Source organism: Protopterus annectens, chromosome 1.part0 (assembly GCF_019279795.1).
Source record: "Protopterus annectens isolate FY-2018-M chromosome 1.part0, PAN1.0, whole genome shotgun sequence".
NCBI classification, from domain to species: Eukaryota; Metazoa; Chordata; order Ceratodontiformes; family Protopteridae; genus Protopterus; species Protopterus annectens.
In genome coordinates, this window is record NC_056725.1 from 603,466,070 (window position 1) to 603,475,238 (window position 9,169).

Genomic DNA, 9,169 nt, shown 5'->3' on the forward strand with positions numbered 1-9,169 from the left:
TGGAAAAAATGCTGAGCAAAGCCTGGAGTTTTTTCCACTGTCTTGCTAATACAGAGTTGAGCATACACACACAGACACACACACCTAGATACATACAGACACACACACAGACACATGCATGCACATGTATATACACACACACACACACACACACACACACACACACACACACACACACACACACACACACACACACACCAGATCCATTCAGAATAACACAGAGGTATACACACATACGCACACAGACACATGCACACACATACACACTCTGTCATGCACACATGCAAACATATACACTATACCTGTCAACCTCAGTGCAAGAAATCTGGACAAAGCCTAAAATAAAGTTGTAGATAATAGGACTTTTATTGGCATGCATTTTCTGAAAGATATGAAGTCTGAAACTCAGAAGTATGTCATTACTTAGTGCCTTCAATCCCCGGGGATTTTTCAGAAAACCACATATTTTATGAAGAAGAGAACAAAAACTTCAGTCAAAAATCTGGACAGTCATATCTCTCAAACATTTAGAACACGAAATATGGACAAACCCATAAATAATGGGGGAACAAAGGCCCACAAATAAGGACAATTTTTAAATATTGCTTTTACAAACAAAGTTTTTAGAATAAAAGGTTTTGCATTAGCATGCATTTTCTGAAGGGAATGGAGTCTGAAATTCAAAAGTCTGTCATTATTTTCTGACTTCAATTCTTAATGCTTTGCCAGTGATTTGCCAGAAAACCAAACTTTTATGAGGACCATACCAAAAATATGAGGTAATCTGGACATTCTGCAAAAATCTGTACAGTTGAGAAGTATATGGACAGTTGAAAGGTATCTGACATACACACACGCGCACACACACATACACACACACACGCACACACACACACACACACACACACACACACACACACACACATACACTCACAGCGGGATTTGCTGTCACCATGTGAAAGCAGTTGTCTCACACAGATTTTTGAACAGGGAAAGGAAATGTCTAGTTTGCAGTGGTATGCTTGGCTTGACAAGCACTACTTTGATTGACACTGCATGAAACACCAGCATTAGCTTAGTCTTATAATTTTGTATTCAATTGCTGGGAGATTCATTTTTAATGCAACTCCAACTGACTCGTAAGACACAGCTCATATCATATATATGATTTTGTCATTGTAGCAGATGATAAGGAAATAAAGAAAAAAATGCCCTTTTCAGATCACTAACTGCCTGTGTGAAGTTGACCCCCCCCCCCCAACACCAACCTTCCACATTTTCAGACACCAATGACGTCTTCTCCAATCAGAATGTTGGCTGCTGCTTCTCCTCATCATCCATTTCACATTATAGCATATAAAAAAGTTATTTTTTTAATTAGAATTCTTTTAATTGAAATTGGCTTTGGGGCTCTGTCTCTCTGTCCCTGTATGGTTCTGTCACTCTGGCGCAAGACAGCAGAAAAAATGCCTAGCAAAGCTCTGCATTTTTTTCTGCTGGCTCACTAAGCCAATTTCAATAAAAAATATTATAATAATGACATAGGGATAATATTTTAGTCTTTAAGTAAAATATTGCCCCTTTATCATTAGCAAGCAAGGCAATACACACACACAATCTCTCTCTCGCAACTCTGTACATCATTTCCTCCACACACACTCATACACACCCTTAGAGTGGGATGCACTGTATACTACATGCATCCTTAAATGAGAAATGCATACGGACACAGAGACACACACAGACACACACACACACACACACACACACACACATAAACACACACACACACATACACACACACACACACACACACACACACACACACACACACACACACACAGTCTCTCTGTCACATCTCAGTACCTCATTTCCTCCACATGCACACACACACACACACACACACTTACTCTCGCATCTCCCTACATCATTTCCTCCACACATACACAGACACACACACACATGCACACACACACACACACACACACACACACACACACACACACACACACACACACACACACACACACACACACACACACACACACACAAACATACATGCACACACACGCTCACACACCCGCACACACAAGAATACACACACACACACACACACACACACACACACACACACACACACACACACACACACACACACACACACACACACACACACACACACACTCGCATCTCCCTATACACTACAGACAACATTTTACTTAAAGACTAAAACAATAAAAAAATAAAAATATAAAAACAAATTTTTTTTAAAAAAAGAATGCTTTTATTGAGTCACTAAATAAAAAATAAGGAAGAGTGAAAACTTGGTAAAAGAAACTGAGCCAAGCTCATTGTAGAAAAGCATTCAAGGTTAGTCTTGTTGATTCCTGCGACTTCTTCTGGTACCTCATTATTACAATCAGCAGAACCAACCTTCAATGCTTTTTCTTTTGCAAAGTTTTCACTCTTTTTCCTTATTCTTTACTTTTTAGATTGACTCAATAAATAGCATTCTTTTTTAAAAGAACTCTTTTATTTATATTTTTATTTCCTTTAACTCCAGTCTTTCCCTCTAATCATGTTGTCTGCCCTCTGTCATCCTAGAAACCTCCAACTGCATTCTTTCTTCCAAGTCTAAACTTTAACCTTTTTACTTACATCAAATCCCTCAATGCAAACTGCTACAACAAGCAACAATCTTCCTTTTAATAATGTATCCTTGTTCTCCTCTCTCTTCTTAATTGTAATCTTTTCCATTCGTATCGATATCCCTCTACAGGTCCCTCATAATTTGAATACACTAAGTATTTTATACTGCTTTGTAACAATCATTTCTCCTGAAAGCAATCATTGTGTTAAGTCATTAATTTTATCATACAATATTGTATTATATTATATTTTTCTATATTGCCTACATCTTTTTTTTTTTTTTTTGCAACAATGTGTAATTTTGAGGAGCTTTTCTCCCTGGTCCTCTGTTGAAAAAGGGTTTTGCATGGCCCAGTCAGACTATCTGGTAATCTAACATAAATAACTAAATAAGACATACCTACATACATAAATGCCCAAAAGAACAAACTAATTAATTTCATTGAAAGTTACACAGTTGGCATAATTTTAGCATGCTAAATTCACAAAATATATTCTCTTCAAATGTTCATATTTTTGTCTGAAAGAGTAAGTCCCGGGCTCCCACACACAGTGATAAGAGATGCTTGTCCACTCAAAATGTTTGTGAATCATGCCCCTAGCAGAAGAGCTAGTCAACAATAATTTTCTTCTGTGAAATTGTCTCTTTGCCTGACTATGCTAAGTGTGGTGGTGGTCTTCCCACTTCAGAGAAACCTGTATTTAATGGATGAGAGAAACATATAAAACAGATTCTTATGGATAACAAGAGAGATCATTTTAAGGACTTAGGATAAGCAGAAACTGGACTGGGACTGCCTGTTCTAAGAAGGTGCGAGAGCAGCATTGTAAGCATGCGGTCTTAGGATTTAAATAGAAGAAAAGGAGACTGAGCGGACTTTACAAGGGCCCAGTAAAACTACAGGGAGAATTAGAACTCACACTAAATGAAGTTAATTTTATGAGGTGTACATGCTGAGGTCCAGTTCTTAGTCTGCCTGATTCTGTCCAAAGTCTGGCAAAAATCTTCAACAAAAGAATTCTGCCATGCCCCAAATATCACCAGCAAGGGAACCATCAAGGAATAGTGAGTCTGTCACAGGCAAAACATTGAAAATACTCCCTGGCATATTTACCTCCTACCAAACCATGCAGGATTTTATATTCATCATCTGTCACTGAGATTGAAGAAATTGACTTACTGATCAATGTTCTGTTTTTCCCTAAAAATTCATTTTAGCTTGTAAAATGAAAATTCAAGGATCATTTTTTCTTTGTTTATGTTATTGTCTTTTTCCTACAAATTATTTTTAATTACTAAAATCAGAATCCTACAAAGATAAATTCCTCCCATTATTTAGTTTATGCTTGGCTGCTATAATCCTTTTAAAAGAATAATCACCTCCTGGGTCACAGCATAGCAGCAAATCAGAAGTTTGTATTCATATGGCTTTTGTGTGCAAAGGTTTATGGGTCAGCTTTCTGTGCAGTAGTCTTACCTCTGCCTCCCTAATATATTCATTCTCAATGAAAAAAAGGGGTCTGAAGGTATTAACTGCATTCCTAGCCATTTTTGATAAATGCATGTGGCCTGTTTTAATTATAATTGCAAATCGCGGTTAAGGTGACCCTGAAATCAGCTGCTGCTGCCTGCCGTGCAGCATTTCTGTCTTTTCTTTGTTAATTTGTACTGCAACAGTAGTTTTGTACTTTGTATAAAATTATCTTCTTTAGATGAATAATTGTTCTGATGTCTTAATTAAATCAGTCTGGTGTCTAATTGACAGAATGTGTGTTCACAGACAAAAGCAAGATTAGTTATGTGTGCCTATTTGCACAGCCATGAATATCATTTTCAAGAAGCTACCCATGGCTTCATTGCTGTAACACATAACATTTCAGCGTACCAGTAAAAGTACTCTTCAGTCTGATTTAATAACAAATACTATTAAAATCCAAGGTAATAACTTTTTTTCATCATCACTCACTAACAAATACATTTTGCTAATTGCAGATTTTCTCGAATATATATCTGCCTTTCAGTTTCTGCATGTCCGTATTGTAACTTTAAGTTTTACATTTTTCTGAATTATATAAAATTGACTATTTTGTAACTGGATCTTTTCTCCCTGGGCCTCTGCTGAAAAAGGTCTGCTATAGCTAAGCCAGACTACCCTGGTCAATAAAGCAATAAACTAATAAATAAATTATATAAATAAGTAAGAAATATTACTCTTCTTCTACAATAGTAAATTTAACTTGCTATACGTTATCTTGCTTGTTTCGACATGTTTTGATACAATGTACCTTGCAATCTTAAAATAATAGAAGAAAACTAAGCTGCTAATTTCTAGAGACTATGTCAGCACTGCTCAGATGTCATCAGGCGATACCAGATGATTTTACTTTCTCTACCAGACCATACATTGCTCTACTCTGACACACACCATAGTCCATCACTTTTAGGATTTCTTCCTATCGCATGTCTTGAGGTTGAATAACGTTAAAACCTGTACCCACTATTTCCAATCAGTTGCTGAGTCATAAATGGATTTATTCACCTATATTGTCCAAGTGGGCTGCCATAGTTAGAGATGCTTGCTTTTCATACCCCTGAACTCAGAAAAAATGACTATAATCTCTAATAACAAATGTTGCTTTATAGTTTATTCCTTCTTACATTTACTGGTCAGATGCAACTTTATTAATGACAAATACTTAAGAAAGACAGCCAAATATATTACAGAGAATACTAACTTTAATTTATATTATCTGATGTTTAGCAGTATTTGTCAAAAGTGAGATTATAAAATGGTTTAAAGCTGAAGGTGAACTTTTCCAGTTATTCACCAAATAATTAAAGTAATCCCTGATCAACTGTGATCCTATAGCACATTATAATAGCAAATGTTATATGCAGAAGGGTACAGCCCACCATATGAGAGATTTCATGGTTAAATCCAATTGTAGTAAAAAGTGCTTGGTTGAGAGATTTTCAGTGAACTATATTTGGAATTCCATTTGTATTGTGGCTTTTAGCAAGTGATCTGACAGCCCATCACATGCCTGTAACATCTAGACTTAACTCCGGTCCTTTCTTAACTGTCACTGTTCTTGGTTACTAAAGTTCTGTTAATGCCATGAAAAATGTTTTAAAACAAATCCTTAGTGAAATTTGAGAAGAGATACAGTGTATCATACATGTAGAATTGCTCATTGTTAACACATTTTAATGTAGTGAAGCAGTTAACATTGCTGCCTAACATCACATTGTGAACATGTGCGTGTGTCTTGAATGCACATATCTGGACAGACAGATCAGGATATGAGGAATGCCTGGGTCCACATGGTGGGGCAACAAGAATAAAGAAGGCTTCTGTATGGCAAATGGCTTGATAGTAGCCAACACATGGTTTAGAAAGAGAAAGAGTCACAAGATCACATACAAGAGTGGCCAACATGCAACTCAGGTGAACTTCCTCCTAGTAAAGAAAGGGCACGGGGGATAGAATCAGTGACTACAAAGTCATCCCCAATGAAAAAATTGGTCCACAGCATAAACCACTGATTGACACAATGAGCTGCAATCAGTGGTCAGAGAAGGCTCTAAGGTCAACAGACACCAGGCTGAAGACTTGGAAGTTGACTGGAGAGAAAGTACAACATTTCAAGGAATTACTCAGGGCTCCAGCACCTCAAGAAGAGGAGGAAATAGGTGGAGTTGAAGAAGAATGGCAGCACCTCAAAACGGCATGTGTGAAGACTACAGAATAGATATGTGGCCGAGCCAGGTATGGAAATAAAGTTCATAAGGAAAGCTGATGGTAGAATGCAGAAGTCCAGGACATCATCAAAAGAAAGAAAGAGTGCAGATAAAATTGGGAGATAGAAAAGATGGACCAGGCTTGGAAGGAATACTGGTTGGCTAACAAAGAAGATAAGAAAGGAATTGCAATAGCAAAGAACAGGGCATCAGATTCACTCTACCAACTTCTGGAAAGTGACTCATTAGGTGGCACAAAGAAACTATATAAGGTTGCAAGACAAAGACAGAAATATAAAGAATATAGTCAACCCTTCATAAGGGATGCCAGCAACAACCTGCTTACCAGTCTACAGGACATCATAGGTTCATAGGTATGTACTAGGCTAATGGCCCCCGAGCCTTTACAAGCCTAGCCCATAGGATTACCCTGGCAATGTGCCACCCAACCTTAGTTTCCTGTGCCTCTGTCAAGTACAGCCACTGGAGTGATCCCTGGGGGTAAATTTTCTATTTCCTATCCACTCATCAAGATTTCTCTTGAAGAGGGCCAGTGAGGTGCGCTGTTTGACATGTATGGGAAGTATATTCCTTAGCATGGGCAGTCTCTGGGTTATGAACCTATCCCTCCAGCACATTCTGTTGATTGTGGTAATGAGGCTGAGGTCTCTGTAGCATGTGGTGTGGAGGGATTGGGATTTCTTTAGATGTAGCATTTCTAACAGAGCTGGGTCAGGCATGGCTTTACAAATCAAGCAGAGATCACCTCTAAGTAGGTGATATGGGACAGAGAATAATTGGAGTTCTTTGAGTCTGTCCATATAGGACAAGTGTTTAAGGCCTAGGATCTTCTTTTGAGGCACTTTAGTGGCCTCTCCAGTTGTTGCAGGTGTCTAGTGAGGTGCATGTCAAATGGGGCATTGTACTTGATGATTGGCCTAATGAGGGAAGAGTAGAGGGAGACAATGATTTCTTTCTTCCTGGATGCAAAACCCTTAGTAATGAGATGTTCCACATAGAAGGACTTTCTGACCACAGTTGCAGTGTGGTGGTCAAAATAGAGGTTGCTGTCAACCTGTGTTCCCAGACGTCTTATAACACCTTCTGTGTTCAGTGGACTACCATCAATGTGGTAATTCATGGGAAATGGGTTTTTCCCAAAGGGGATGACAACACATTTAGGTTCATAGGTTCATAGGTTCATACTAGGCTATCTGCCCAAGGGCATTTATAAGCCTAGCCCATAGTTATGTGGCTTTCGCCACCCCTTTAGTTTGAATAAAAACTATGCCTATCATTTTGCTGTGCCTCTGTCAAGCAGTGACACTGAAGTAATCCCTGGGGTATATCTGCAATCTCCCATCCATTGGTCAAGATTCCTCTTGAACAAGGCCAGAGAGGTGCTCTGCCTCACATGTACCGGGATTTTGTTCCACAGCATAGGGAGTCTCTGGGTGATGAATCTGTCCCTCCAGCACGTTCTATTTATAACCGTGTCAAGGTTTAAGTCTCCGCCCTTGTGGTTCTGAGGGATCTAGATTTTTGAGGTGAAGCATATTCATCAAATCTGGGTTTGACATGGCCTTATATGTCAGGCACAGGTCACCTCTGAGCAAGCGGTATGAGACTGAATAGAGCTGGAGTTCTTTCAGTCGGGCAGCATAAGACATATTTTTGAGACCCTTTATCCTTTTGGTGAGGAACTTTTGGGGCCTTTCAAGCTGCAGCAGGTGTCTGGTCAGATACATTCGAACGGGCATTGTACTCAATCATAGGTCTAATGAGTGATGAGTACAGGGGACGATGACCTCCCTTGATCTAGATGTGAATCCCTTCATGATCAGGTGGGTGATATAGAAGGTTTTCCTAACTACTTTAGCAACATGAGTGTCAAAGGCTACTGTCAACCTGGGTCCCCAGATCTCTGATGACTTTTTCTGTGCTCAGTGGATTGCCACCTATATGGTAGCTAGGGGTAACCTTGTTTTTCCCGAAGGGTATGACTATGCATTTTTTGGCGTTTAACTTCAGGCCATGGCTCTGGCACCAGTTATCCGTTTCTGTGAGGCCCTTCTGGAGGATATCTGTGTCAGATGTGTTTTCGACTATGGCGCCCAGTTTGCAGTCATCTGCAAACTTTGTCAGCCATAACCCTCCTGTGTTTGCTTGTACTTCAGAAAAGTAGATGCCGAACAAGAGTGGACCCAGGACTGAGCCCTGTGGGACACCACTTGTGACAGGCTTTGAGTCTGACATGGCTCCAGCAACTCTGACCCTGTGGATTCTGTCACTTAGCCAGTTTGCAACCCATCTTGTGATGTATGGGTTTACATTCAAGCTGATGAGTTTTTCGATGATACCTGAGTGGGGTATTGTGTCGAAGGCCTTTGCCAGGTCGAGGTAGGCTGTATGGACTGCCTTTCCCTCATCAATGGCCTTGGTGACTGTCTCGAAAAAGTCAACCAAGTTTAAGAGGCAGGATCTGCCTTTGACAAAGCCAAACTGGGTTGGATCCAAAGTCTGCAAGTTCCCTATGTCTTTATTTATGAGTTCCATTATGATCCTCTCCATGGCTTTGCAGATAAGGCTTGTCAAGCTAATGGGGCGGTAATTTCCAGGGTCTGTGGAGGCACCGCCCTTATGAAGTGGGACCACAGTCGCCGTCGCCACTCCTTGGGTGCGTATCCTGAGGTGAGGCTAAGATTAAACAGCTGTCCTAACTGTGGGTTTAATTCCTCGTTGAGTTCATGAAGCACACAGCCGGGGACACCATCCGGT